Raw genomic sequence first — 27,509 nt, forward strand, 5'->3', positions numbered from 1 at the left:
TTTCAACTCTTTGTGACCTCATGGACCAGCCCACGCCAGAGCTTCCTGTCGGTCATCGCCACCCCCAGTTCCTTCAAGGTCAAGTCAGTCACTTCAAGGATACCGTCCATCCATCTTGTCCTTGGTCAGCCTGTCTTCCTTTTTCCTTCCATTTTCCCCAGCATCATGATCTTTTCCAAGCTTTCTTGTCTTCTCATTATGTGGCCAAAGTATCACATAATCAGGTTCATTCTAGGTTAAAACATATTATACCCTTTAAGGCCAATGGAGACTGAAGGTGGTATTTTTTAAACCTCTAAATAGACTTACAGTTTTCTATGTATTTCAGTTGAATTTCTTTAAAGACACCTTGCAGGGAGTAGCTTCTAACTACAGCCAGGATCTTTATATAGGTTACCTCTTTTTTGACTGGGCTGAAATTATCCTGCAGGCTGTACAGGTTTGTTAGCTGAGCTCCCATTGTTCTCTGTTTCTATGTACTTAAATGGTTTTATTTTTATAGCCAACACAGAGAACAGAATTCTCTAATATTCTGATTGTAGAGCCTTATAGAAGGAGTTACCTCCTACGACCCAAGAAAGATGGGTAAGACTTCTTTCGTCTAACATCAGAAACCACTTGAATATATCTATTTTATTATTTACTAGGTTGGGGACCTGGCGGTGCCCGGGTATTTTGAGGAACTTGTGTGCCAAGTTTGGTCCAGATCCGAAGTCAGCTGGGTTCAGTGCTGTCTGTATAAGGGTGAACTACAAGTCCCAGAGCCAAAGGACAGTCACCCCAAAACCCTGCCTGTATGCTCAGTTGGGCATGATGAGGTAGTGTGCCAAGTTTGGTCCAGATCCAAAGTCGGGTGGGTTCAGTGGTGTCTGTTTAAGGGTGAACTACAACTCCCAGAGCCAAAGGACAATCACCCTGAAACCCTGCCTGTATGCAGAGTTGGGCATGATGAGGCAGTGTGTCAAGTTTGGTCCAGATCCGAAGTCGGGTGAGTTCAGTGGTGTCTGTTTAAGGGTGAACTACAACTCCCAGAGCCAAAGGACAATCACCCCGAAACCCTGCCTGTATGCAGAGTTGGGCATGATGAGGCAGTGTGCCAAGTTTGGTACAGATCCGATGTTGGCTGGATTCAGTGCTGTCTGTATAAAGGTGAACTACAACTTCCAGAGCAAGAAGTGAGTGAAGCTACTTGGTCCATCCTCCCCCAATCTGCCCCAGGACGGAAAGGGGTTCATGGAGGTTATGTGTGGCAAGTTTGGTCCAGTTCTGTCACTGGTGGGCATCGCAGTGGCCTGTGGGAGTCGTAGTGATTGAAAGTACTACATATCCCATCACCTGTGGTCCATCCTTCCCCAAACGGCACCAGGACGTAAAGTGCATCATGGGGGTTAAGCGTGTCACGTTTGGGCCAGGTCCATCATTCCTGGCGGTCACTGTGGCGTGTGATAGTGGCGGCCAATCAGAAAGCTGGCACATACACAGATACGCCGCCACACCGCCGCATACAAACACTGACTTTTATAATATATATAGATTTATTTATTTATTTATTTATTTATTTATTTTTATGAGCAAACTTCTACCTGAGAACAGATCCCCAGTCTATGTATGTGTTGCGGGAGTAGAAAGGGGAGTAAAACACAACTCCCCTGCTAGATAAACATGTGAATTCTTCCTCTCACAGCCTCCAGTTGCGCAATGGGAAAGACTGTCTCAAAGGCAAGCAGTTAGTTCCAATCTAAAACACTCCAGAGATTTTATAGCACAGCCTCTGACCTTGTATAGTAGCTCAATGCTTGAATAAGCACACTTGAGCTCTGGCTTTCATCCAAACTCCTTTGGAAGTTTATTTTTCAGTAGTTGCTACATACAACTATTTACGGGTCTGCTATCAGTATATTGTTGTGAGTATCTCTGCTATCAGAGATACTCACAACAATAGTAAGACTCTCACACAAGGATGGTGATGGATTACAGATGAAGAGAATAATGACAAGCTATCTAAGATGGCTGAGAGCAAGCACGTGGCAAAAAAGTTCACATACATGCAGGGCCGTAGCCAGAAAAAAATTTCGGGGGTGGGGGGGTTGAAAATTTCGGGGGGGGGGTTAACCCCTTGCACACACCCCTCCCCACTACAAACCTGTCAATATCTGCTTGAGATAGTGCCTGGAGGGACTCTTAATGTTTTGTGTCTCATAGACTTAGCATGGGGATTTGGTTAACCAGTTAAAATTCATGAGTAAACCAGGTTTTTTTTATAACCTGAAAAATTTCGGGGGGGGGGGGTTGGAACCGCCCCCTCGCTACAGGCCTACATACATGCCACTCCCATTTCTCCCTCCAGGGTGGAAATAACTCAGCTGTCTCTCTAGGATCACATTTCTACTTTCTTATCTCTTCAGTGGACTGTGCTGTGAACACATGTGCATTAGAATTGTACTTTTCCATATACTGGAAATATATGCAATGCATTCCTATCTAATACAACATTTTTGTTGCAGTCCAGGCAGCGAGAGCACCGAAAACCAACACAGAGACCAATAATCTTTTAATATCTTTATTAAAGCAAATAGTAATCCAAAAATGAAATGGTGGAAAAGTTGCGCAAGCAATAGCCCTTTAAGAAAAGGTATAAGATAGTCCAGAAATGTCAAGGAATATTTCCAATATTAGAGTCCAAAGTCCAGAAACCGAAACACACTCAAAACTAATGATAGCCTTTGAGCGGGGAATCAAACCAACAAGCTAGGCACATGAACGGGGTCCAAATGTTCAAGAATAGTTGTTAGAAGTAAGGCAGGAACTTGAGATCATGGAAATAAATCTTGGTTCACGAAATGACAAGAAAGCAGACTTAAATCCGGGTCTACTCGTAAGTCAAGGCAGCTGCTAGCCGCTTGAGTCAAAGGGGCTGGAAACTGGAGGCGAATATACCTTCTTAGAGTTGAGCAATGTTGACACCGCAAGGGGACTACTGGGAGCGAAACTTTTATTGAAGTGCAGTCTCCCCCCCAAAGGGGGGGGCTTCCTCCCCAAAGTTCCCAAGGGAAAGGCTTCTAGAGAGAGTCTCCACGCTCAGCCAAGCGGGCACTTTTTCTCCGCACCTATTTCTCAGATCTCTGTTTGTTTACATACTCTCTTCGGTTGAAGGACACAGACTCCGGTGAGCTAAAGACATCTGGCAAGGGAGTAGAGTTATCTGCAACACTCTCCCTTTCAATTAGAGCTGGCTGTGTTTCGTCAACAAATGGCAGCTGCAAATTCATCGGGTCTTGCTGACTCGGAGAAATATCAACATATTCTTCATCCTGGTCAAAGGCAAACCTGGGGTCAGGTACCAGGGTCAAAGGTAGCTGGGATATAACAATTTTTCTATCTGACAGTATGAACCACTAAATCTTAGCTTAGGCAATCCCTCATTGTCCAAGTATGATGGCCTTTCAAGTTCTTGGAAGACGCCTGTGCATGAGTTTTTTAAAAATGTGTGGAGGTTGGTGCCCAGCCAATCAAAACACAGTCTTTACAAAGTGAGGGCCCCAACCAATGGCGTGCTTACCACAACAACAGTGGTTTCTCAATCTGTTGCACAGCCGCAGTAACATGCTATAGTAACATGTACCATGTTATCTCCCACCTGACCCACTAAATACTCAGAACCACTTAAATATTCAGAAGGGAGATACTGAATCTTTTTTTTTTACAAGAAGCTTCATGAATTAATTAATTAATTAATTAATTAACCTCTTCCTTCCACAGAGGAGGAAAACACTATAAAAACAGAATAGAAGTACTTTGTAGTTCTTTATAAGCATGTTGAGAAAGACCTTCAAGCAACAACGAAAAAGTACTTAAAAGAGTTGATAAGGAGCTGGAAGGCAAGGTGGCAAGTGGTTTAATATTTTCCCCCTTACTGATTAAGAGACCCCTTAGGCACTATTCTGATCTCATTTATGCATCACGTGTATGATTTGTGCATCACATGGGAAAATGCCCTTGTGACTCTCACTGACAGAGAACTGGTGTGCACCTGTCCAATAATCAACATGTGTATGTGCAGCCATGTGACAGCAACAGAGCTATTCAAGCAAGAGAATCAAAGTATTATTTGTAAATTCTTTGTCTCTGCAAAATGTTTCCCAGATTGAAAATCTAGGACCATTTGTTTTCAAAGAACAGTATATCAGCTGTTCACACACAACTAAGGCTGAGAAAGAATGTTTCCTTACCTTGATCTCAGTCCTGTTAAACAGATGATGTTCCTCTCATTCTGACATGAACATACTTCTTTTTGATATCCAAGGACTTGGAGGCAATTAAAAAAAACACTTCCCATTTACTCTGTTGTTATTGGGAAGATTTTTTAAAAGGTGTGATTTGACCCTCTAATTGAGATAGGAATGGAATAAGGGCTGGGCGTGAAGAAGGGTGGAGGTCTCTGTGGGTCCTTCCAGACAGGCCCTATATCTCAGAATCCCAGGTTTCTGTTTATCCCAGATTATCTGACAGCGTGGACTCATATAAGGTAAAGGTAAAGGTTTCCTCTGACGTTAAGTCCAGTCATGTCTGACTCTGGGGGTTGGTGCTCATCTCCATTTCTAAGCCGAAGAGCCGGTGTTGTCCGTAGACACCTCCAAGGTCATGTGGCCGGCATGACTGCATGGAGCGCCGTTACCTTCCCCCCGGAGCAGTACCTATTGATCTACTCACATTGGCATGTTTTCAAACTGCTAGGTTGGCAGGAGCTGGAGCTAACAGCGGCCGCTCATGCTGCTCCTGGGGTTTGAACCTGGGACCCTTCGGTCTCCAGCTCAGTGCTTTAACGCACTTTGCCACCGGGGCTCCTTAACCTCATATAACTCATATAACCCAGTTTAAAGCAGAAAACCTTGAATCAGATCCTGGGATCCTGTCTGAAAGGGCCCTAAGATGATCTTCTCATGATTGGGCAGCATGGCGTCACTGGAGATGTGTCAATTAGGCTTTTGTTCACTTACAAGGGGATGGAAGGTCTATTTTTTCCCAGACATCTTTATTTTTTCCTCAGACATATGTAAATGTTTGAATTTTTTAGAGTTCTTTTGAATAAAATGATGCCGGGGGGGGGGGGGGGTGAAGTCAAGGAGATTACATGTGGGATAATTCCCACATCTGCCCCCTTCACCCGCACAGTGGAATTCAGTAGGACATACATCTGAGTAGACCTCTATAAGATTTCATTATACGAGGGTTGAATGAAAAGTAATGCCTCCACCTTCGTAACTCCTCAACAGATGGCAGTACTGGTATGAGGCAGGTATTGGCTTGTTCAGTAGACTCTCTTCTACAGTTCCATTTGGTGAGAAGCCTTAGCACTGAACGGTTGTGTTGTTAAAGTGCGAAGTATGGAACCCTGCGCAGACAGTTGGTCAATGCAACTTAAGCAACGTGCAGTCATTGAATTCTTGACAGCAGAAGGTGTTTTGGGGAAGGACATTTCTTCATGTGGCTGTCATTAGGCCTGTAGCCAGGGGTTTTTTTTAGGGGTTCACAGGTGCGACTGGCGGGGATGAGAGACAGGGCCTTTTCAGTAGTGGCTCCCCGCCTATGGAAAGCCCTTCCCATTGAAGTCAGGCAGGCTCCCTCCCTCCTGTCTTTCCGAAAGAGAACAAAAATGTGGTTATGGGACCAGGCATTTGAGCACGAGTTGTAGCAAAAATGAGATATGAATATATGACCTACTGACAGACCCCACCTGGACATGGAAAGTGCCTTAAATGTATATTTAAATGTATAATTATGTATATTTTAATGTATATTCTTAATTTTATTGTAATTTTTAATCTTGATGGACTTTTAAATTTGATGAAAACTGTTTTTTGATGTGTATGTTTATATTGTAAGCCGTCCTGAGTCCCCTGATGGGTGAGAAGGGCGGGGTAGAAGTGATGTAATAAAATAATAATAAATAAATACCCCCTCCCCGAAATTTTTCAGGTTAAAAAAAAAACTGGTTTACTCATGAATTTTAACTGGTTAACCAAATCCCCATGCTAAGTCTATGAGACGCAAACAATTAAGAGTCCCTCCAGGCACTATCTCAAGCAGATATTGGCAGGTCTGTAGCCGGGGGGGGGGGGGGCACGGTTAGGGGTTCAACCCCCCCCCCCCCCATTTTTTAAACCATTTTTTTCTGGCTACAGCCTTGGCTGTCATAACCATACTTTCCAACTGCCCCAGTTTAGCAGGTACAATCTTGGTTAAATTTACTGCTGCCCTATTTCCTCAACTAGAGGGAGAGGAAGCAACAAAGTTATGCCCTTCCCATTTGGGATTTTAATTTCTTCAGGCTTTCCACAATTGTGTACATACATTATAGGGGGGGGGGGTTGTATCCTTCCCCATTGACAACTTTTGCCCTACTGTTGCCTGGCTATACTCTCATGTTGCTAACTACATACATCCTATTTTTCATCTATGAAACATTGATAGGTATGCATCACTTCTCATTTGACAATTAGGCAGTAGAAAAGTGACCAGGATCTAGGAAGCCCATGAAGCAGCTGAACAGGGAATCCAGCATTGGACCATGGTGATGAGAAGGGGGAAGCTGAATAGTAGCAGCAGGGCCAGGTGGCTCTAGAAATGACAGTCAGAAAACTGGAAGGATGTGGGCCTCAACAGGTGCCTAAACTGCTGAGTCCTGAACACCATGAAAATAGTGTTCTGATGTTTACTCTAAAACTCTGGCAACTAGCCTCAGGTTCTGGTGCATACAGAGAATGTTTGAGGTCTTTTTGGGCTGTTTTCAAGGAATGCATCTGATATCCTTATACTGAACACTTCTTTTTCTGTTTTCACTCTCTGACCAACATGTTGACTTAACTAAAAAATAATAATTCCTCTTCCCTTTCCTTCCTTCTTCTTTTAGTGTTAGCCTTTATAATCCTACTAAACGTGAGGGTAAGTGGAGAGGAATCATGCCATTCATCTTAGTTGGCCAGGATCTGTCTGGGTGACGGAAATATCTCCTTTCTAAGCAGATTCCAGGAAGGATTTGGTAGATTCAGAACTTTGATTGTCGGCACGCTGAATGAGTGAGAGAGAGAGAGAGAGCCATGCCATTGAGCACATGGTGAGGTTGATATATAAACTTTCTCCACTGGCATAAAATTACACCACCAAAAAACAGATTCTATATCTGAGAGGGAAAAAATGAGGAAGGAATGTGTGGGCTACTACCAATTTTTAAAGATACTTTGGAATAAAAAGAAACCAAATCACTTAAACCTGCTCAGCTCTAAATCAACTGGATTCTATTTTACAAAGATCATACCTTTTCAGATGTAACATGTCTTTCTGTCACATTATTTGGCATTATGTGGTTGTCAAGCCTCAATTGGAAACATTATATAAACAAACATAATCCTTGTGTTTGTTTTATAATCATACAATGTATTGGAAAGTGGTTAGTAGATAAATAACACTATGTAATAAAAAAAATTTAAAAAATCATTTTCCTGGTTAGAAGGTGTTATTTCCTGTTTAATTGTGCAGTACTTACTTTGAAAGTAGTTGTTATACTCCAGAAACTTTGTTTTTTGTGGCTGACACAAACTATGCTGACTTGGTTGAGACTCTAAGAATCTTACCATACTTACCGTATATACTCGAGTATAAGCCGACCCTAATATAAGCCGAGGCACCTAATTTTACCACAAAAACTGGGAAAACTTACTGACTCGAGTAGAAGCCGAGGGTGGAAAATGCAGCAGCTATGGGTAAATTTCAGAATGAAAATATATGAAATGAAATTATATTGAGGCATCAGTAGGTTAAAGGTTTTTTAATATTTACCATATTTACCAGTAAACTAGCTCTGTAAGTGGAAAAGTAGGGTCAACAAAAACAATATGGTATTAACAATAACTTAATAATAATAATAATAATAACAACAACAACTTCATTTGTACCCTGCCCTATCTCCCCATGAGGACTCTGGCCGGCTTCCAACATAGTAACAGGCAAACATTCAATGCCTACATAAACAATGCAGAGCTACATATAGATCTACAATTATATATGCTAATTTCACATATGCATTTCCTCCTGAAATGTTTGCAAATCCTCTATATATGTGCATTTCCCTCCTGCAATATTTGCAAGCTCTATATATTTATACCTATCTAGATATCTCTGTGTGTGTGTATTTCCCCTGCAATATTTGCAAGCCCCATGTTCATATATATCTATCTAGATATCTCTCTATATATAGATAATTATATTTGTATAGGATTTGCAAAGACTTGCAAACATGTGAGGTGAAAATGCATATATAAAATCATGTATACACATAGATACAGATATACAGGTACATGGAAATCTCTAGCTATCTATATGTATATAGGATTTGCAAAGACTTGTAAACATATGAGGGGGAAATTCATATATATAATTTATTTATTTACATAGATAGATAGATAGATAGATAGATAGATAGATAGATAGATAGATAGCGGAATGGGTGTGTGTGTGTGTGTGTGTGTGTGTGTGTGTGTGTGTGTGTGTATATATATATATATATATATATATATATATATATATACTTTCTGAATTGCAAGAGATTCTTTCAAAACATTCCCTTGGTTAAGAGCGAGGGAGGCTTTGGAAAAGTAAACACTGATACGGGAGGGTAGGAGAAGAGATAAATATGCCATATATTGCAAGCAACGGCCTCCAGGCTCCGCTGCCAGCTTGACCTTGACCTGATTATAAGCCGGGGGAGGCTTTTTCAGCTCATAAAAAAGGGCTGAAAAACTCGTCTTATCTTCGAGTATATATGGTACTTTTTTTAGCATCCTAGGATGCTAAAGGGACAGTCCAGCAACAAGCTGTCCTAACATGGGAAGGCTCCCATGTTGTGCTGGCTCTGTGTGATGGGGGAAGCGTCACTGCTCAGGAGTCTGGCAAAACAGCATCGGGGGGGGGGGGGGGATCCAAGTGATGAGTGTGTATGAGATATTCATTGAATCATAGAATAGAATCATAGAATAGTAGAGTTGGAAGAGACTTCATGGGCCATCCAGTCCAACCCCCAGCCAAGAAGCTGGAAATCACATTCAAAGCAGCCCCGACAGATGGCCATCCAGCCTCTGCTTAAAAGCCTCCAAAGAAGGAGCCTCCACCACAGTCCTATAGCAAACTATAGCAAAAAAACTATAGCAAAATGTGCTGCAGGATGTCCCCCAAAAACAAAGTTTTTGCAGTTTAATAAACTTTTTCCAGGAGCCCCCAGTGGCACAGTGAGTTAAATCACCGAGTTGCTGAACTTGCTGACTGAAAGGTCACCGGTTCGAATCCGGGAAGCAGAATAAGCTCCCGCTGTTAGCCCCAGCTTCTGCCAATCTAGTAGTTCGAAAACATTCAAATGTGAGTAAATCAATAGGTACCACTCCGGCGGGAAGGTAACAGCACTCCATGCAGTCATGTCAGCCACATGACCTTGGACGTGTCTATGGGCAACGCCGGCTCTTTGGCTTTTCCATTTTCCATGTTTTTATGATAGGATCAATTAGGAAATGACATTTATAACCCAGGAGCAAAAATTGTGTTACACAGTGTTAATAGATGGATAACGAGAAAGACAAAAATGTCTACTTTAAATGCACTGTTTCTGTGCACAGATCTTTTAATATATACTCAGTCTTCAAGATATTTTGAGAATATTTTGTTCTTCCCTTCATTAAAACCACCAGATGTTTCCAATCTTTACTTTTATGCTAGTGTAAAAGAACCCAGGTTAAACATTACAAAGGAATTGTTACATAACTGGATATGTGTTTTGAAACATTCAGTGGAACTCTGGTTCCTGGTAGGCACAGGAGTAACAAGAAAGCATTGGTGAAGGCCTAGTTTCACTTAATTCAATAAAAAGTACACTTTGATTAACCATTAACCCTTTGAGTTAGTAAGATAACCCAGAAAAACTAAACTAGAAAAGCCTCTGTGAAAAATGCCATTATTTGTCAATTTATAGCCAATCTTATGTCTCAAATCTCCAGAATGTACTGCAGTCACAATCAGGACCAGCGCCACCATCATCAAACCATTTTAAATCATATGTCTGGAATATCAATAAGAATATGAGGAATTCTACTTGCTTCGTGTACTTTTTATTTTGTACTTTTCTATGCATTTTGTTAATTGCTTTACTTTTTGCAACACAAAGTGGCTTACAATCAGTAAACCAAAAATGCAAGATGAGGGTGAAAACAGGATGCATGTGCTTATTTATTCCATAGAATTCAATCATGCACAAGACAAAATTCCATGAGGTAGGAGATGATTCACAGGGCCATACTGAAGATGGAAAGGGGCAAAGACTGAGACAGCTCATGGCAAAGAATGCATTCCAACCAGCAAGATATTTCACACTTTGGTTTTTTGCCATGATCTAAAAATAAAGACAATAGTCACTAGAATTCAATGACCAAGAATATGATAGGCACTGATGTTCTTTCAAGACTCACAACCTTTCACAAAGGCCAGACAAACCATCCCGCTTCCCCAAAGAAAAGAAAAGCAACAGGGTGAATTCGTCACCCCTGTGCTGTTCCCTCACCAGAGGCGGTTCAACCACTAGGCCAACTAGGCATTTGCCTGTGCCTTATGACAGTTCTCATGCCCCGTCTGATGAGGTGGGACCTCCCACACTTTTTGAGTCTTTAGTATCTGCTCTGCTGATGGTTATGAGTCAAGTTTTCTAATTTGTGGGCCGGACTAGTGGAGGACTAGCAAATGAAACTGCAGTCCTCCAAATAGGAAGGACAATTCATACATCAAATGCAGAAAGCATCAATGATAGACATGAGAGTAATGGGGAGAGGCTATTATCATGGTGGCCACTGGTCCATAGGTAAATTTAATTACATATTATTGGATATTATGAACAGATTATTCTATATACTCAAGTATAAGTCTGGAAATTTTAGTCAAACTATCAGTCCCCCAAAACTGGGTCAATTTATCAATAGGTCAGTTTGAGTACTGTACCTTAACTCTTACCAATAAAGGAACTACCACCTTATATAAGTAGAGTGACAAAAACAAAGAGCTTAATCTGTCCCAACAGAATCTAAAAGAAGCACAAATCCCTCTACTCTTACTGTCATGGTGCCACTTCTGGCCTTTTTGAATCCCTGGATAGAAAAATGGTAGCAACCTTCAAAGACAGCTGTCCCATTGACAGCACTGGTCTTTCACCCCTCTGCAGAATGACCCTTAATTTATCCATAAGGAAAAGTAAAGGTTTCCCCTGACGTTAAGTCCAGTCGTGTCTGACTCTGGGGGTTGGTGCTCATCTCCATTTCTAAGCCGAAGAGCCGGCATTGTCCGTAGACACCTCCAAGGTCATGTGGCCGGCATGACTGCATGGAGCGCCGTTACCTTCCTGCAGGAGCGGTACTTATTGATCTACTCACATTGGCATGTTTTCGAACTGCTAGGTTGGCAGGAGCTGGAGCTAACAACGGCTGCTCACGCCGCTCCCAGGGTTTGAACCTGGGACCTTTCGGTCTGCAAGTTCAGCAGCTCAGTGCTTTAACACACTTCGCCACCGGGGCTCCAACTTATCTATAGGTCATATCAAAATCCATAATTTTGGCTCCAAAACCTGCCATTGACTTATATATGAGGTTGACTTATACATATATGGTAAATTATCAAAAAGCCATTCTTTTTTATACTTTATGAATGAGGCTAAACCTGTTCATGATCCTTTTTGTCCTCAATCTTTATATATTCTATTATACTTTTCACAATAGATACATTTCTTAGACAGTGCCATGAAAATTGCTGGGAATAATATGGGAATCTTTTCAGCTTCATGGTTTCTCAAAGGTGTAATGGGGTAATCATTGGAGGAATATAAGAATGAGACCTACAAATGGCCCCTTTTATGGTAGGAACCCAGGAAGAGCTGTCATTTACAGCATATAATTTTACATTGCCCTGTTCCAATGATTTACATAAAGCAGAGGTAGGGGTGAGGCCAGTAATCACTATTCCACTCTCCTGCACAATATTTTTAATTTATGAATTTAATAAAGTAATAAAGGGCCATCTTTTAGGGCCAAGCCTTCACAAAGTCACTTATGCAGAAAGAATACTGTCATTCAAATGAAACTGTTCAAGTGAAATTAAATCATATTGAAATAGCAGCTGAAGCATTCTAAAGGCCACATATATTAAACACTAGTATAAAATTAATTCAAATGATTCAGATGCAGTATATAAAACCAAAATGTTTAAAGCAGTAGTAATAAAAACAAATGAGAACATTCATGGATGAAACCAAAGCAAAATCAAATTGAAATATGCTTTCAAAGCTCACTAAAAACTCATCAGTGATGAGGCCAAATATAAGTCTTTTGGGAAGAGTTTTATAAATGTGGCCACCATTTCACGTTAGAGTTGTGCGCAGATCTGTTTTCCTTTGGTACCTTCATTTCCTTTGGTACCTTTGGGAGCACATAACGGGAAGGGACCTCCCAGTACGAAAACCCACCAAGCACAAAAGCCAGTGGGAGCCAATCTCGGCTCCTCCTCTGCTTTTTGGGAGCACGCGGGCGCTCTGCATGGTCTTTGCACAGGGTTTCCCTGACAGTCTAACTCTGATGCTTTTAGTCGAGGTCTTAATGAAGGATATAAGAACAAATAATCCCAGAAAGAGTGGTATCTTACCTCTGATGCTTTTAATCCAGATCTTAATGAAAGATATAAGGACAAAGGATCCCAGAAAAAGTCGTATCTTAACTCTGATGCTTTTTCAATCTAGGTCTTAATGAAGGATATGGAAGGGGAGACTGTGGAAAGTCCTCCGCCATAATAGGTTGGATAGGGTGCTTTCTTAACCCCGTTGCTGACATCCAGCCTTCCTTGAAGGGAAGAAAGGAAAGGCTCCCAAGGGAAAGGAGAGCCTCCCAAATTCCCCATTGCCGTCAATGGGCTGAAAAGAGCCACTTTTTCAGATGCAGAACGAAAACGCCCATTCGGCAGTGCACCCGTTTTTGGGAGGCACTGAAAACTGGATATGTGGGCTTCTGGTATTCTGGCATCTGGCAAGCAAAAATGGATAGAAATTCACCCAAAATGCACAAGCGGTGTTTGAAGGGGGATGGACCATGGACGATGGGACTTGCATATGGGAATTGTAGTTTCCCGCAACAACTGAAGTCCGCTGACACTGGATCTAGACTACACTTAAAACACAAGCAAACAATGCCTTTCTCAAATGACCGGGCACTGCTGGGTCCCCAAGCTAGTGGTAAATAAAGGTCAGCAAACATTCACCAAACATTAACTTTCCTTGATTGACTTATCCTCTTCTTCACATGTACTAGAACTAACTACTATAGAATAGCTCAATCTAATGAAATTTCCTAGTTAGTATATAAATAAATACTCTGTCTAGAACATAAACACAAACCTCATTGGTTAATTTGAGATTATCAGTTCTGGAGATGTGGTATAATGTGAAACCAGCATCCCTGATTCAGAAAAAAAAAACCAAGGAAAATAAATCTGGAATGAAATTTTATAGTGTGATTTTATTACTTTTGGGATGATTATTTCTTCTTTCCAAAATAAACTTCTGATGTTTAACAAGTTTCAATTACTATGGACAGAGACCAAAGTGGATATTCTGTTCCTAATTAATTCTTGCTTTAGGGAGGGAGGCCAATTTTTTGACAACACTACTACACAGATAGCTTATGCCGGCCAGACATTAGATTGGGCTGACATATTATCCTTATAGGGATTTCCTGAGGTGCTCTGGAGACAGCAGGGAGTCTCTATTGCCAGCCATGTCAAACACAGTTTGGTCCTGTTAGGCAGTCACCCTAGCAGTTCCACCCGCACACTTCCCATGTCGCAGCCAAAGCATGCCATCTATCTGGCCTTTGGTGCTCAAGAACAAGATAAGTGAGTGTCACAGCTAGGGACTACACTGACATGGGGGGGGGGGGGGTAACCACCCTGAGTCCTTCAGGGGAGAGAGGGGGATAGAAACACATTATTATTATTATTATTATTATTATTATTATTATTATTATTATTATTATTATTATTTTATGACACAGCAAACAAGATAGATATGCTGGATTTCGTATCACAAAATCACAAGTCGAATACTTCCCAAGTGTCTAGGACTGTGTTATGTATTTTCGGTTGATGTGCGCAGATCCCAGTAGGGTGGCCTTTTGCAGTTGGCAGATCGTAATTTTGTCAATGTCTATTGTTTCCAAATGCCGGCTGAGATCTTTTGGCACGGCACCCAGTGTGCCCATCACCACCGGGACCACCTGCACTGGTTTTTGCCAGAGTCTTTGAAGTTCAATCTTGAGGTCCTGATAACGGCTGAGTTTTTCCTGTTGTTTTTCGTCAATGCAACTGTCACCTGGGATGGTGACATCCATGATCCAAACCTTTTTCTTTTCCACAACTGTGATGTCTGGTGTGTTGTGTTCCAGAACTATGTCAGTCTGGATTCGGAAGTCCCACAGTATCTTTGCGTGCTCATTTTCCAATACTTTTGCAGGTTTGTGATCCCACCAGTTCTTTACTGCTGGGAGGTGGTACTTAAGTTCCAATGAATCATTTGGGCCACATAGTTGTGCCTGTGTTTGTAGTCTGTCTGTGCGATTTTCTTACAGCAGCTGAGGATATGATCAATGGTTTCGTCAGTTTCCTTGCACAGTCTGCATTTTGGGTCATCAGCTGAGTTTTCGATCTTGGCCTTAATTGCATTTGTTCTGATGGCTTGCTCCTGGGCTGCAAGGATCAGGCCTTCTGTCTCCTTCTTCAAGGTCCCATTCGTGAGCCATAGCCAGGTCTTATTATTATTATTTAATGATGGCAGAAGGCTGTCTGAGCCCAGGAAAGCAAGATGGTTGTCAGGACAACTGAAGAGAGTTCTGGGCTTTTCCCAACGAAGTTTAACCCAACTAAGTTTAACCCAATGGAAGGCTGCATTATGGTAGCCTTGCCCCAGGTTATGCCAGATCAGCCACTGTGTGACTGATCTGAGTGGACACTGACTTAAGCTGCCTGTGTAGAAAAGCCTTTAGATGGAGAAAGTGTGCCATCTGTTTGATTGCTTCAGGCAACAATTGGAAAGAATAATGTGGATATGTTTTTATTAAATCTTTGCAAACATTAGCATTAGAAACTTTTAATGAAATAAGTTTGGAATATCCTGAAGAGAACTAGATTTGAACTAGACTCTATGGCTATATTGTTAGGATCAAACCGCATTGTACATATTGTACTTAAGAACCAAATCAGAGACAAGAGACAGGGTAATCTATTCAAAAACATTGTCCTGGAGTAGTCTCAAACTTTCTGCACATTTTGAATCACGAATACAAACTTCTAACAGCATTGTGATCTGAGAAAGAAACAGGTTATTTTAAACCTTAGGGTGGAACTATTTTTTACAAAGTACTACAGCAGGTTCTTCCAGATCAACTGTTTTAAATTAAATTATCCTTCCCCACCCTAGCCTGAAGGCTAATCCAGAAATCAGCTAGTTTAGAGTGAATTAATATTTTTGTTTTAACTACTATATGCACTTACAAGTTTGCAGGAATGCAGATGCTTTCTTTTAAATTTGGATTGACTGGGTGCAAGGAATCTCAGTGAATACATTTGTCTTGGACCTTTTCAGAAACAAGATATGAGATGTTAAATATGTCTGGGATGTACCACTTTATATGGTACAAGTGGGTTCCTGCTGTAATAGAATGAACAGCCAGAAGAAGGAATAGGAGATAATCTGTACAGGCAAAAATATGTTATGTGGAAAACGGGAACTCAGTACTTTGTCCTTCACAATTAGCTTTCTACACCGAATAAATATTTATGTAGAAGAAAGTAATACTGATCATGGAAGTTTTGGCAACAATTTGGAGTGGTCTATACTAAAGATAGCGGTTTAATTCTTTTTGTGACAACTAAGCCTAAAATATGCAAATATATTGGACTCCGTTAACTAGCAAACCAAAGGAATTGGTAAATCTTGAATAAATATAGTTTCTAGTTCTTTAAGAAATAAATACATTATTTATTTTTAGCTACATTACATAACTAAAGTTCTCTGGAGAGACTAAATACCTAAATGTACAATACGATTGAGATTAGAGATGCAAGGAACAGGGCTTCATTTTACCTTAAGTAGGACACATTGATTTGATAAAACTATCAGCTTTCTCTGTGGCTTTCTTCCTTGTCCTTTAAGTTCTGCAAACTAAGGGTTCAGATTTCATTTGTGTTAGCTTCTCATTACCAAACACATTGGCTTTTCTTAAAATGATGACAATCAGCATTGAGAGTTATATTTCAACTATGATTTTTAAATTCCTGGATCAGGGAAAATTTGAAACAGAAGGCTCTGTTTCCACTCCAAAGCATTTAGCATCCTTTTCACCCTGACTTGGGTGCTTTAGGGGACTGTGATGCCTCAAGCAAAAGCTGAACATTAAAAGGAAATAATTTGTAGAAAATGCTCAAAAGCCATCTGGAATTGCAAACAACATGACATCTCAAAAGGAAAATATACTGATATATCTTAAATTTTAAGGTTTGTCAGTCACTGTGTGGTACTGAACACTCACATGATTTATACAAGATGATATCTGAATACTGACATGATTTATAAAGTACAGTATCTGAAACAGTTCATTATATCAAAGGCCTGGTGAAAAATATGGATGCATCACTTGTTGCACTATATACAATTTATATAGTATACATTACTTAAATTGTTTTTTATTTCTAGTTGTTAACTAAAAACAAACTCAAATTTTCCCTATTCCCTGCTAACTGTTGCACTATAGCACGGAAACACCTTTTCACCCAGTACCACACCAGAGTACAGTAGTTCTATCAAAAAAATGTTTATTAAAGAAAGCAGATAAAAGGAGGAAATTCCCAAAAGGGTCAGTAGAATAGGAAATACAAAATAGCAGTAATCCAAAAATGACAAAGAGCATAAAGTCAAAAGAACCAAAATCCACAGCAGTACTTCAAACATAAATCCATAAACATGAAAAAAGGAACTTTTCCAAGGTAAACTCTCCAAGGAAACAAAGACATGAACCAGAACAGGAATCTTGAGAATATTTGAATCATGAACTTGAGAGCAGAGACAGGACAGCCATCTCCTATGGCGACATTGTCTCCTCTGAGAGGCTTGAAGCCAAACCACTTAATTTAAGCCCATCCAGGCATCCATGACATCATGCTGAACACACATGGACTTCAAGGTGCTATCTCGAACTCTGTGAGAATATCTAGTTTGTCTGTTTTTCACTCCCTTCATTCTCAGGCTTAATCTAGTTTCTGGGAAAACTCCCATCTGCCCAAGGACTTTCACTTTTCCCTGTTGCCTGGGAACGATCACAGAAATCCAAAACATCGGCCTCATCTGCCTGCAATTCTCTTTGATCACTCAAAGACTCCTCAATTTGAAACTCGTCATCCCCCTCATCCTCTGAAAAAAATTCTGATGTTTGCCGGACTACAACACTAATGTGTTTTTTCAAAAGCTACCTTGCATTCCTGAAATATATACAAAGGATCTCTGTGATGTCTATTGACTGATTATCATTGTTCTTAAAGGTTTAGAATCTTAATTTAGAATATCCATATTTTCTTGAGTCTAATACACCATCAAATCTAACGCACACCTCGATTTTCAAAACCCTAAAACCAAAAAAAGTACTTGGTGGTGAATGTAGTGCTCAGCAACAAAAAGTGCACTCTTTGTAATTTGGCCAAAAAAGATGTGCATTACAATGGCTGCATGCTTATAATTCTTTCTTTTAAAACAAAAGTGTTAGAGCACAAATGCTTCCAGAAATGGAAAATAAAACCTTGGGGTGCATCTATGCACTTTAACTGCCCTGACTAAATTTTATGGAGACACGAGGACTGTAGTTTGGGTTCATGGGGGCTGCTAAAGAATTATGATGTCCCACCAAACCACCCAGCATTGCATAGCATTGAACCATGGCGATCAAATTAGAGACGAGGTCCCTCAAATAGGAACTAGGTGTCCCTGAAGCAGCTTCCACTTTGGCTTTCGTTCGGCACTAAGATTAACATATTATGCAAATCTAATGCGCACTCTCATTTTGGGAAGGCAATTTAGCCCAAAAAGGTGAGCATTAGATTCAAGTAAATCCAGTAGTTATTCTCTACACTTTAGTTTTGTAGAATCAACTCGAATTATTTAAGTCTGTGTGTGCATTTTTTTCTTTCAGAACTTACAAAACTCTGTTTATTCTATTTAACCTTTCTTAGGGCTTTATCATAGCAGGCTCTTCTTCCACTACAATAAAGTTGTTACTAAAATGCTATTAAATCACCATTATTCTCTTTCCATTCATACTTTCTGAACCATTTCAGGATTACAGCATTCATTGGTACTAACTGCTTATGATATAGCATTTGGGACCCAGTGCTATGCAATAATTCTTTGAAGGCATTTTCCTTTTCCTAGTTTGGCACAAATATGTACACATAGATGCTCCTCCCTCTCCCAAAATATAAATTAAATGTAAATGAAAATATTATGACATTTTAAAGAGCCCCCTATGTCAAACTTAACTAATAAATGGAAGATAAAAGTCAGAAGTTACTGGTCTATCTGTCTGATCAATCACAATGCTTTACCAACAATTAAGTCTGAAGTATGCAAAAAGGAGATCAAGGATTAATAAAACAAATGCTTTTTAAAATTGTGAGACTCTTTTGGCACACATTTTCAGGTATGTGTTTGGGGGAGGGGAAATGAATATGACAGAGAGGTTCTAAAATAGGGCTGAAAATGGGGAGGAGGAGTGAACAACGGTTTGGTTTCACTAACAAGCTCCATTTGGGGGAAGTTCTATTATGGCAAAAAAAATTCTATAAACAGAGTTTTAAAGTTTTTCCAGTTACTTTGCCAATTGAAAGGAAATCAAACTGAAATGTCTACCTTCTCTCTCCCTCCCCAGTCACTGGAAGTGGGTTGGCATTTCCTCATCCAAAGTACTCACACTGGCCACCCAAAATCAACATAAATTGCAGTTGAACTTTTGCACAAGAAATCATAGCAGAATAGAAGTGGGAAAGGAGGCCATTATTGGATTTTTATGTATTAATTTAACAATTATTTCCAATTATTTCCCATAGGAGAATATGAAAAAGGAAATGGCAATAAGTGATAAGACCCAGTCAAAGATGCAATTATCATCATTTAATTGTGATTTACCTGTCTCATGCAATCAAGCCCATCAATCAGTTGGATCATAGTTTCTGCTCTTCATTGGGTTGGCTAGTTGAGCATGTTATTTTTCTTGCCTTGGTTGTAGATAACTGGAACTATGTCAGCTAAGAAAGCACAAAATGCGACACAGGAACTATTGCCAGGACACAGAGCCAACCTAGCCAACCTCCAAAATCCTGGCTGTGGTACCAGTGGGGTGGTGCAGAAGAGATACAACCTATACTGAAGTTTGGGAAACCATCAAGTCTGGGAATGGGTCCCAGCAGCACTGAAGTGCTACCAAGTTTATCTCAGATGATGTTGACCAAGAAGTGGGTGTCTGAAGTCCTAGGCATCAGCTATATTGTTGGATTTTTAATTGGTAGGGTTGTGTGTTATTTTATGCAATTATTTTTTTGTGTACTTATTTTTTGTTATTGCTTTACTTGTTTTGTATCTTGTATTTTCTGCACAATTATGTGCTTTTTGTGAGCCACTCCGAATTCCTTCGAGGAGATAGTGGTAGGGTACAAATAAAGTGTGTGTGTGTGTGTGTGTGTAAGTGTGTGTGTGTGTATCCATAATAAAAGTGAAAACCCGTATGTGTGTATGTGGCACAGGTGTCCGCTCACACAGACAGTCTCCAACCTCCACAAACAGGCTATAGTTCCCAGTGCTGAGGAGCCACCAAGTCACTCTTTTCCACTGACATTGTGGTTACAGCAAACTCCGTGAACATGTAGCCCAACCCCTGCCAATGTCCTTCCCAAATACTACAGCCCACCACCCAAGAAATGCTTTCATTTGGGGACCATTTCATCCTAGATTTTGCATTTTCCTCTACCACAGGCAGGCATCCCAGGGTTCTCCATTGGTGTGAAATTTGCATGACCCAGCACACTGCCCTTCCCTTTCAAATCTGTCTGCAGAACAAACAGCAGAACTGAGCACCAACTAAATTTCCTGGAAGAGTTTGGGGATTGACTCCACATGGTGGAAGTTGTCTTTCACCCTTCATCCAGTCAGAGCACTGTGCCTTCTACTGGGGAATGTAGAGGAGTTGTAGTTCACCTACACCCAGAATGCTATGAACCCAAACAACGATGGCTCTGGGCCAAACTTGCCATGCATACCCGATATGCCCAGATTTGAATACTGGTGGGTTTGGAGGGGAATTGGTCTGGACATTTGGGAGTAGTAAGTATTGGGATTTATAGTTCTCCTGCAATGAATGAGCACTCTGAACCCCTCTGACGATGGACCAGGACCAAACTTGGCACACAGAACCCCCATAACCAAAATATCATATTGGACAAGTTTGAGGGAAAGGGAGTTATAATTCACCTGAATCCAGAGATACAGTGGCCCCCATCGACAATGGACCGGGACCAAACTTTTCACAGAGAAGCCTCATGACAAACTGAACATACCTCAGGGGTTTGTGGGAATGGGCCTTGATTTTGGGAGTTGCAGTTCACATGCATCTAAAGAGCACTGAACCCAGCCAACGACGGATCTGGACCACACTTGGCACAGAGACTCAACATAGCCTACTGTGGATACTGAAAGATGTTTTGGGACAATTGCCCCTGGAATCTGGGAGTTGTAGCAGTTCATCCCCATCCAGAGAGCACTGCAACCAGGCGATGACTAGCCAATGACAGATCTGGACCCCACTTGGCCCGAAATGGCCAACTTTGAATACTGGCAGGGTTTGGGGAGGATTGACCCACAATTCTGGGAATTGTAGTTCACCCACTCCAAACTGAGAATACTTAACAATCAAAGACAAATAATGCCTTTTTCAAATAACCTGGGCATTGCCGAGTCCCCAAGCTAGTGTGTGTGTGTGTATGTATGTGTGTGTGTATGAGTCATCGATCCCTATCCATCTGCAACCATGGCAGAAATATTTCAGAAACTGAGGAGGATCCATTGCACAAGAAGAAAACCAGGAAGAGCAAGAAATGGAGAAGACCAAGAGGTGCAGGAGTCTACCAACAGGGAGGACTTAGACAACAATGGAACAGCAAATGAGTCTTCAGAAGAAAAGTGTAGAGATAGGAACAGTTATTGGAAGGTGGCGGCACATGTGCGAGGTCTCTCTTAATGGGCTGTTAAAAGAAGAGTAAAAGAGTCTAATAAATGCCAGGGCTTGGGTCAGATATGAAGTCAGAGTGGTGGCATCCTATGCCACCTTTACACACCATAAGGATCCCCAGGCATTCATTTGTATAGAAAGACAAAGGAGAAAATACCCAATGGGTATTAACATGGATATATTTTAACTCCTTAAGCTAGATGGTGATGAGGAGTGTATGACCAAGTCTGATTTTTTTTTTAAAAAAAAGAAGAAGAAGAAGAAGAAGAAGAAGAAGAAGAAGAAGAAGACTGAGGAAGATAAAGGAAAGTCTGTTGAACACTCGTTCATATACATATGATATTGGAAGACATTGTTAAGGTCAAAATCATGATGAAAGCAGAGTTTTATTTGTTTGGGATGCTGGATGATTAACAAGAAAGAAAACATGGATGATTACTACAATATATGATTGCTGAAGTAAGAATCATTCAAGCACAGAAATGGATAGAATAAGTAACCCTAACACGAGAAATTGAAATTTGTGAACCTGAAATGAACAAACTGATAATGCTGATCCAGGAAGAACCCCTGACCACCTTTAAGAGAGATTAGTATTTATTTATCATGCTTCTGTAGTGAAGATAGAGGCAAATATCAACTAGAGAACTGTTATTAAAAGTTAGAGAAGTGTTTTTAAAAGTAGAAATGTGGACATGTATTTTGGAATAAAAATTTATTTTAAAAGATTGAAACACTAGAACTCAGGTTCCCTGGGACAGACACAGAGCTAGGAATGTTACTTTAAAAAATGAATTAGTTAACATCTCTGGTCATTTAATAGGTCATTATTTATTATTGTGACTGCAGTCTATGAAATAATAACAATATAGTTTTAAAAAACATTATTTATATCCCACCCTATATCCCTTTGGGGATGGAATGGTCATTACTAACACTGATTATGCCATAGAACAATATAGGAAAATGATCTTATTCCTCCCATTTGTAACCATCAAATTTTAGTGGAATTTCTTACCTGGAACCCCCACTCTCCCCCCCATCCTCCAGATAAAATGTAGCATTAGTGCAAAATTTACTAAGGTAGACAAGGAAAGATTTTACAAATTATTTCCAAAGTATTCCCGCCAACAAGTCTCTAATGCAGTTCATGTTTACAGTGCTTCTTCTCTCCTTTCCCATGCCCACTTCTTTGTCGCTGCTCCTCTGCCCCTTGCTAGCTGTACAAACATTCCTTTCCATCTTTTGATTGAATTAGACAACTAATAGTATGTAACAAATTCGCTGAAAAGTGTTGAATTACACTTTTGTCACTGACAAAATTAACATCATTCTAGCTTGTTAGTGCAAATCGTAACTACTACCCGTATTTAATCTAGTCTAGTGCATCATTGAATATAATGCACATCTCAATTTTCAAAACTCTGAAACCCAAAAAGTATTTACCATATTACAGGAATGTGATGTGTACCCTAATTTTGGGAAGGCAGTTTAGTAAAAAAAAAAAGGTGAGCATTAGAATAATAATAATAATAATAATAATAATAATAATAATAATAATAATAAATTTATTCTTATATCCCGCCCCATCTCCCCGAAGGGACTCGGGGCGGCTCACAGCAATAATAAAAACAGTGACAAATTGCACATTGTAAAATCAAACATGAAAAGCAGTCATACAATCAATACATACATCACATGTTAAAAACAAGGAGCTAAACAATTCTAGGCCGAAATAGAGGGCTACATGGAGAAGGTAGCTTCGTGGCAGAAGTCCTCAGCAAGGTATCAATAATCATGGGAAAACATTTTCTAATTAAATGGGCAGACAAATCAACCCCAAAAATTAGTCGTCAAAGGCCCTCCGGAAAAGCCAGGTTTTAAGGCCTTTCCGGAAGGCAAGGAGGGTGGGGGCCTGTCTAATCTCCCTAGGGAGTGAGTTCCAGAAGCGGGGGGCCACAGCGGAGAAGGCCCTCTCTCTCGTCCCCACCAGCCGCAACTGCGAAGGTGGTGGAAGCGAGAGGAGGGCCTCCCCCGAAGAGCGAAGAGATCGTGCAGGTTCATAGAATTGAGTAAATATGGTAGGTAATGAAGTAAGTGCTTCCCAGCGACACATTACCTACAAATTCTGAACAGGCCATATCGTATCATTTGGGGAGCTTTTTCTGGCTAAAAGCAAATAAATCTAGGGAAGGCCAAAAAACCTCATTAGTGCCAGCTTCTGCATAGAGTGCCAATACCATAAGGCCAAAGGTCTGTCAAAGCACTTCAACTGACCTCCTAACCTCCGCAGGGGTGGGGGACCTATTAAAATGGTCCGCCCCCGGAGGCTTATGGATCCAGATGGATTCCTGACGGCTCTTGGGGAGTTTCCCGCCGCCTCGGTTGGTGATCCTGTTGATGCCCTGGTCTCTCTCTGGAATAGGGAGATGACTAGGGCAGTAGACACGATTGCTCCGGAACGTCCCCTCTCGAGTAACCGAGCTAAACCAGCTCCTTGGTTTACTGAGGAGTTGGCAGCGATGAAGCGAAAAAAGAGGGAACTAGAGCGCGTGTGGCGTTCAGAGTGGAACGAATCAGACCGAACACGGCTGTGTCTCTACCTCAGGGCATATGCCGCGGCAATAGATGCTGCAAAGAATGCTTTCTTGGCAGCTAATATTGCGTCTGCAAAGAACCGTCCGGCGGAGCTGTTCCGGGTTGTCAGAGGCTTGTTAAATCCCGTCGCTCAAGACGGGATCCCTGACAACTCGGCAGCCCGCTGCGAAGCATTTGCTCGGTTCTTTGCGGACAAAGTCGCTCTGATCCGCTCCGGCTTTGACACCATATTAACGGCAGTCTCCGAGGATGTAACACGAGCACCTGCTTGTCCTATTTTGATGGATTCTTTTCAATTGGTTCAGCCTGAGGATGTGGACAAGGTGCTTGGAGAGGTGAGGGCTACCACATGCATCCTAGACCCCTGCCCATCCTGGCTGATAAAGGAAGCCAGAGGGGGGTTGGCCGAGTGGGTGAAGGTGGTGGTGAATGCCTCCCTTCAGGAAGGCATTTTTCCAGCGAGCCTCAAATTGGCTGTGATCAAACCGCTGTTGAAGAAGCCATCACTGGACCCCACTCAATTAGAGAACTTTCGGCCTATTTCCAATCTCCCCTTTTTGGGCAAGGTCATGGAACGTGTGGTGGCCGCACAACTCCAGGCATTCTTGGTTGACACTGATTTTCTGGATCCGGCGCAGTCTGGCTTCAGGCCGGGGCATGGTACCGAGACAGCCTTGGTCGCCTTAGTCGATGATCTACGCCGGGAACTGGACAGGGGGAGTGTGTCCCTGCTGGTTCTGCTGGACCTCTCAGCGGCCTTCGATACCGTCGATCACGGTATCCTTCTGGGGCGCCTTGCCGGGATGGGGCTTGGAGGTACTGTTCTGCAGTGGCTCCAGTCCTTCCTGGAGGGTCGGTCCCAGATGGTGTCCTTGGGGGACACCTGCTCGGCCCCAGAACCATTGACTTGTGGGGTCCCGCAGGGGTCAGTACTGTCCCCCATGTTGTTCAACATATACATGAAGCCGTTGGGAGAGATCATCCGGAGTTTCGGGGTGAGGTGTCATCTGTACGCAGATGATGTCCAGCTCTGTCACTCCTTCCCACCTGTCACTAAGGAGGCTGTCCAGGTCCTGAACCGGTGTCTGGCCGCTGTGTCGGACTGGATGAGGGCCAACAAATTGAAATTGAATCCAGACAAGACAGAGGTCCTCCTGGTCAGTCGTAAGGCTGAACAGGGAATAGGGTTACAGCCTGTGTTGGACGGGGTCGCACTCCCCCTGAAGACACAGGTTCGCAGTCTGGGGGTTCTCCTGGACTCATCGCTGAGCCTGGAACCCCAGGTCTCGGCGGTGGCCAGGGGAGCCTTTGCACAACTCAGACTTGTGCGCCAGCTGCGCCTGTTCCTTGGGAGGTCTGACTTGGCCACGGTGGTCCACGCTCTAGTTACAGCTCGTTTGGACTACTGCAACGCGCTCTACTTGGGGCTGCCTTTGAAGACGGCCCGGAAGCTTCAATTAGTACAACGAGCGGCAGCCAGGCTTATAACTGGAGCGGTGTACAGGGAGCACACCACTCCTCTGTTGTGTCAGCTCCACTGGCTGCCAATATGCTACCGAGCCCAATTCAAAGTGCTGGTTTTGGCCTACAAAGCCCTAAACGGTTCCGGTCCAACTTACCTATCCGAACGTATCTCCTCCTATGAGCCCATGAGAACTTTAAGATCGTCTGGGGAGGCCCTGCTCTCGGTCCCACCTGCCTCACAAGTGCGGCTGGTGGGAACGAGGGACAGGGCCTTCTCGGTGGTGGCTCCTCGGCTGTGGAACTCCCCAGTGACATCCGGCAGGCTCCATCCCTTCTGAGTTTCAGAAAAAAGGTAAAGACCTGGCTTTGCGAACAAGCGTTTAATGAATGAATTATGATGGCTTTAACTCGGTCCGGACTAAGGTTTACGTGCAAGGTTTATGTGGACAAATGGATTAAGTATTTTATTATACTGTTTTAAATGTATTTATGGGATTGTTTTAAATTGATTGTTTTATATTGCTATGTTTTATTTTTCTACTGTATTGTGAGCTGCCCTGAGTCCCTTCGGGTGAGAAGGGCGGCATATAAATAATGGAAATAAATAAATAAACTGCCAGCAAGAGGAAAAAGTCTGGCCAGACTTCAGTGAAACCCAGCCTGGCCCTGCGTGACATCTCACTTCAAGTACAACTATGTGTTTCACCTCAAATGATGCAATTGGAATAACAAAACAACATTGCAATGAAAAAATAGGCCCAAATACATTTAATCCACATTCAGCAGTTTGGACTCTGCTATTCTGCCTTTGATTATGGTTGTTTGGCTCCTGCGGAATTGAGGTTTCAATCTGAAGTCTGCACTAATATCTTTTTAAAATATTCATCTTTATATAGAATGTGTGTGAGAGTTCACCTCTGTGTGTGCATGAATCACATCAAATGACTGCTGTGTTAAACATATGCCTTGCCAAAGCGTATTGCTTTGCAGCTTCAGTATTCCTGAGCAGAAAACCTGTGGGTTTTTTATGATTTGTGCACAAGTCATTATGGAGACATATTGGTTGATTTTGGAGAATACAGTACCCGATCATTTGAGGTCAGTTTGGAATATACACTTGCTTACACAAGCAACATATACATATGTACATATGACCAACAGTACTAACCCCCATCTTCAATTTTTTATTTCAATCAAATATACCATTATGCTCTTTTGTATGGTCTTCCAAAGTATGGGGAAGTGGTTAAAATAGATCTAGGCATTTTGAGTTTTGCGACTGGATAAATGACACCAGCTATTTTTAATCAATTTGATAACAAGTCTTAAATACATCAAGCCATTTCAAATTAAGGTTTTTTAAAAAAATAAAAATAAATCATAAAATAATTAGGGGAAAACAGAGCAGTTAACAACAACCATTACAAATTTTCAATTGAGACTATAATCTAAATGTTACTTACATTGTTAATAGCATTTTCCTCTTGCTTTCATGAAAGCAGAATGTGGTAAGGATACATAGATCTGCCAAGTCAGTCTCTGCGAACATCCTGCACTTTCCACCCACAAGTCCCCTCTGTGCCAGGCATTTATGGGTTTTTTTAAAGCTGCATTTTTTTGTATTTTCTTTTTAAAAAATAGATGCATTAATGAATGCATTAACCCAAATGTAGAAATGTAGAGAGCATGTTTGTATGTATGCACATCTCCAGAGAGCCAGCATAGTGTAGGGGTTGATCACTCTACCAATGAGGATTTAAACCTCCACGCATCCATAGAAACCCACTGGGTGACTTGGGCAAGTTAGGCTTTCTCAGGGATCATCCAGACAGGCCATATGCTGGGACCTGTCTAGATTTTTACAGAACAACCCCCCTGGTAAAAATGAATTAATTCAGAACAAAGCAGAATTTACCTGCTTTAATTAGATACCCCATCAGAATTAATTAATTAGATACCCTAGATCTGGGTCTTCCTTAAAGGCCTGGGTCTAATGGGGTATTTGGCCTGTGAGAACTCAATCCTGGGACTACCTGGGAGTGAGTCCCCACAGCCATA

The 27,509-nt window shown here is 41.6% G+C and overlaps 1 long non-coding RNA gene across 1 annotated transcript; it reads right to left on the bottom strand.

Moving 5' to 3' along the window:
* Positions 1 to 2,546: 2,546 nt before the first annotated feature.
* LOC134292580 (uncharacterized) lies at positions 2,547 to 27,148 on the bottom strand. The gene is made up of 2 exons (XR_009999829.1): positions 26,915 to 27,148; positions 2,547 to 3,311 (listed from the first exon to the last, which is right to left on the bottom strand). It is a non-coding gene; the product is annotated as an uncharacterized LOC134292580 (long non-coding RNA).
* Between the last annotated feature and the right edge of the window lie 361 nt (positions 27,149 to 27,509).

The sequence above is a fragment of the Anolis carolinensis genome, chromosome 6 (genome assembly GCF_035594765.1).
Source record: "Anolis carolinensis isolate JA03-04 chromosome 6, rAnoCar3.1.pri, whole genome shotgun sequence".
NCBI lineage: Eukaryota > Metazoa > Chordata > Lepidosauria > Squamata > Dactyloidae > Anolis > Anolis carolinensis.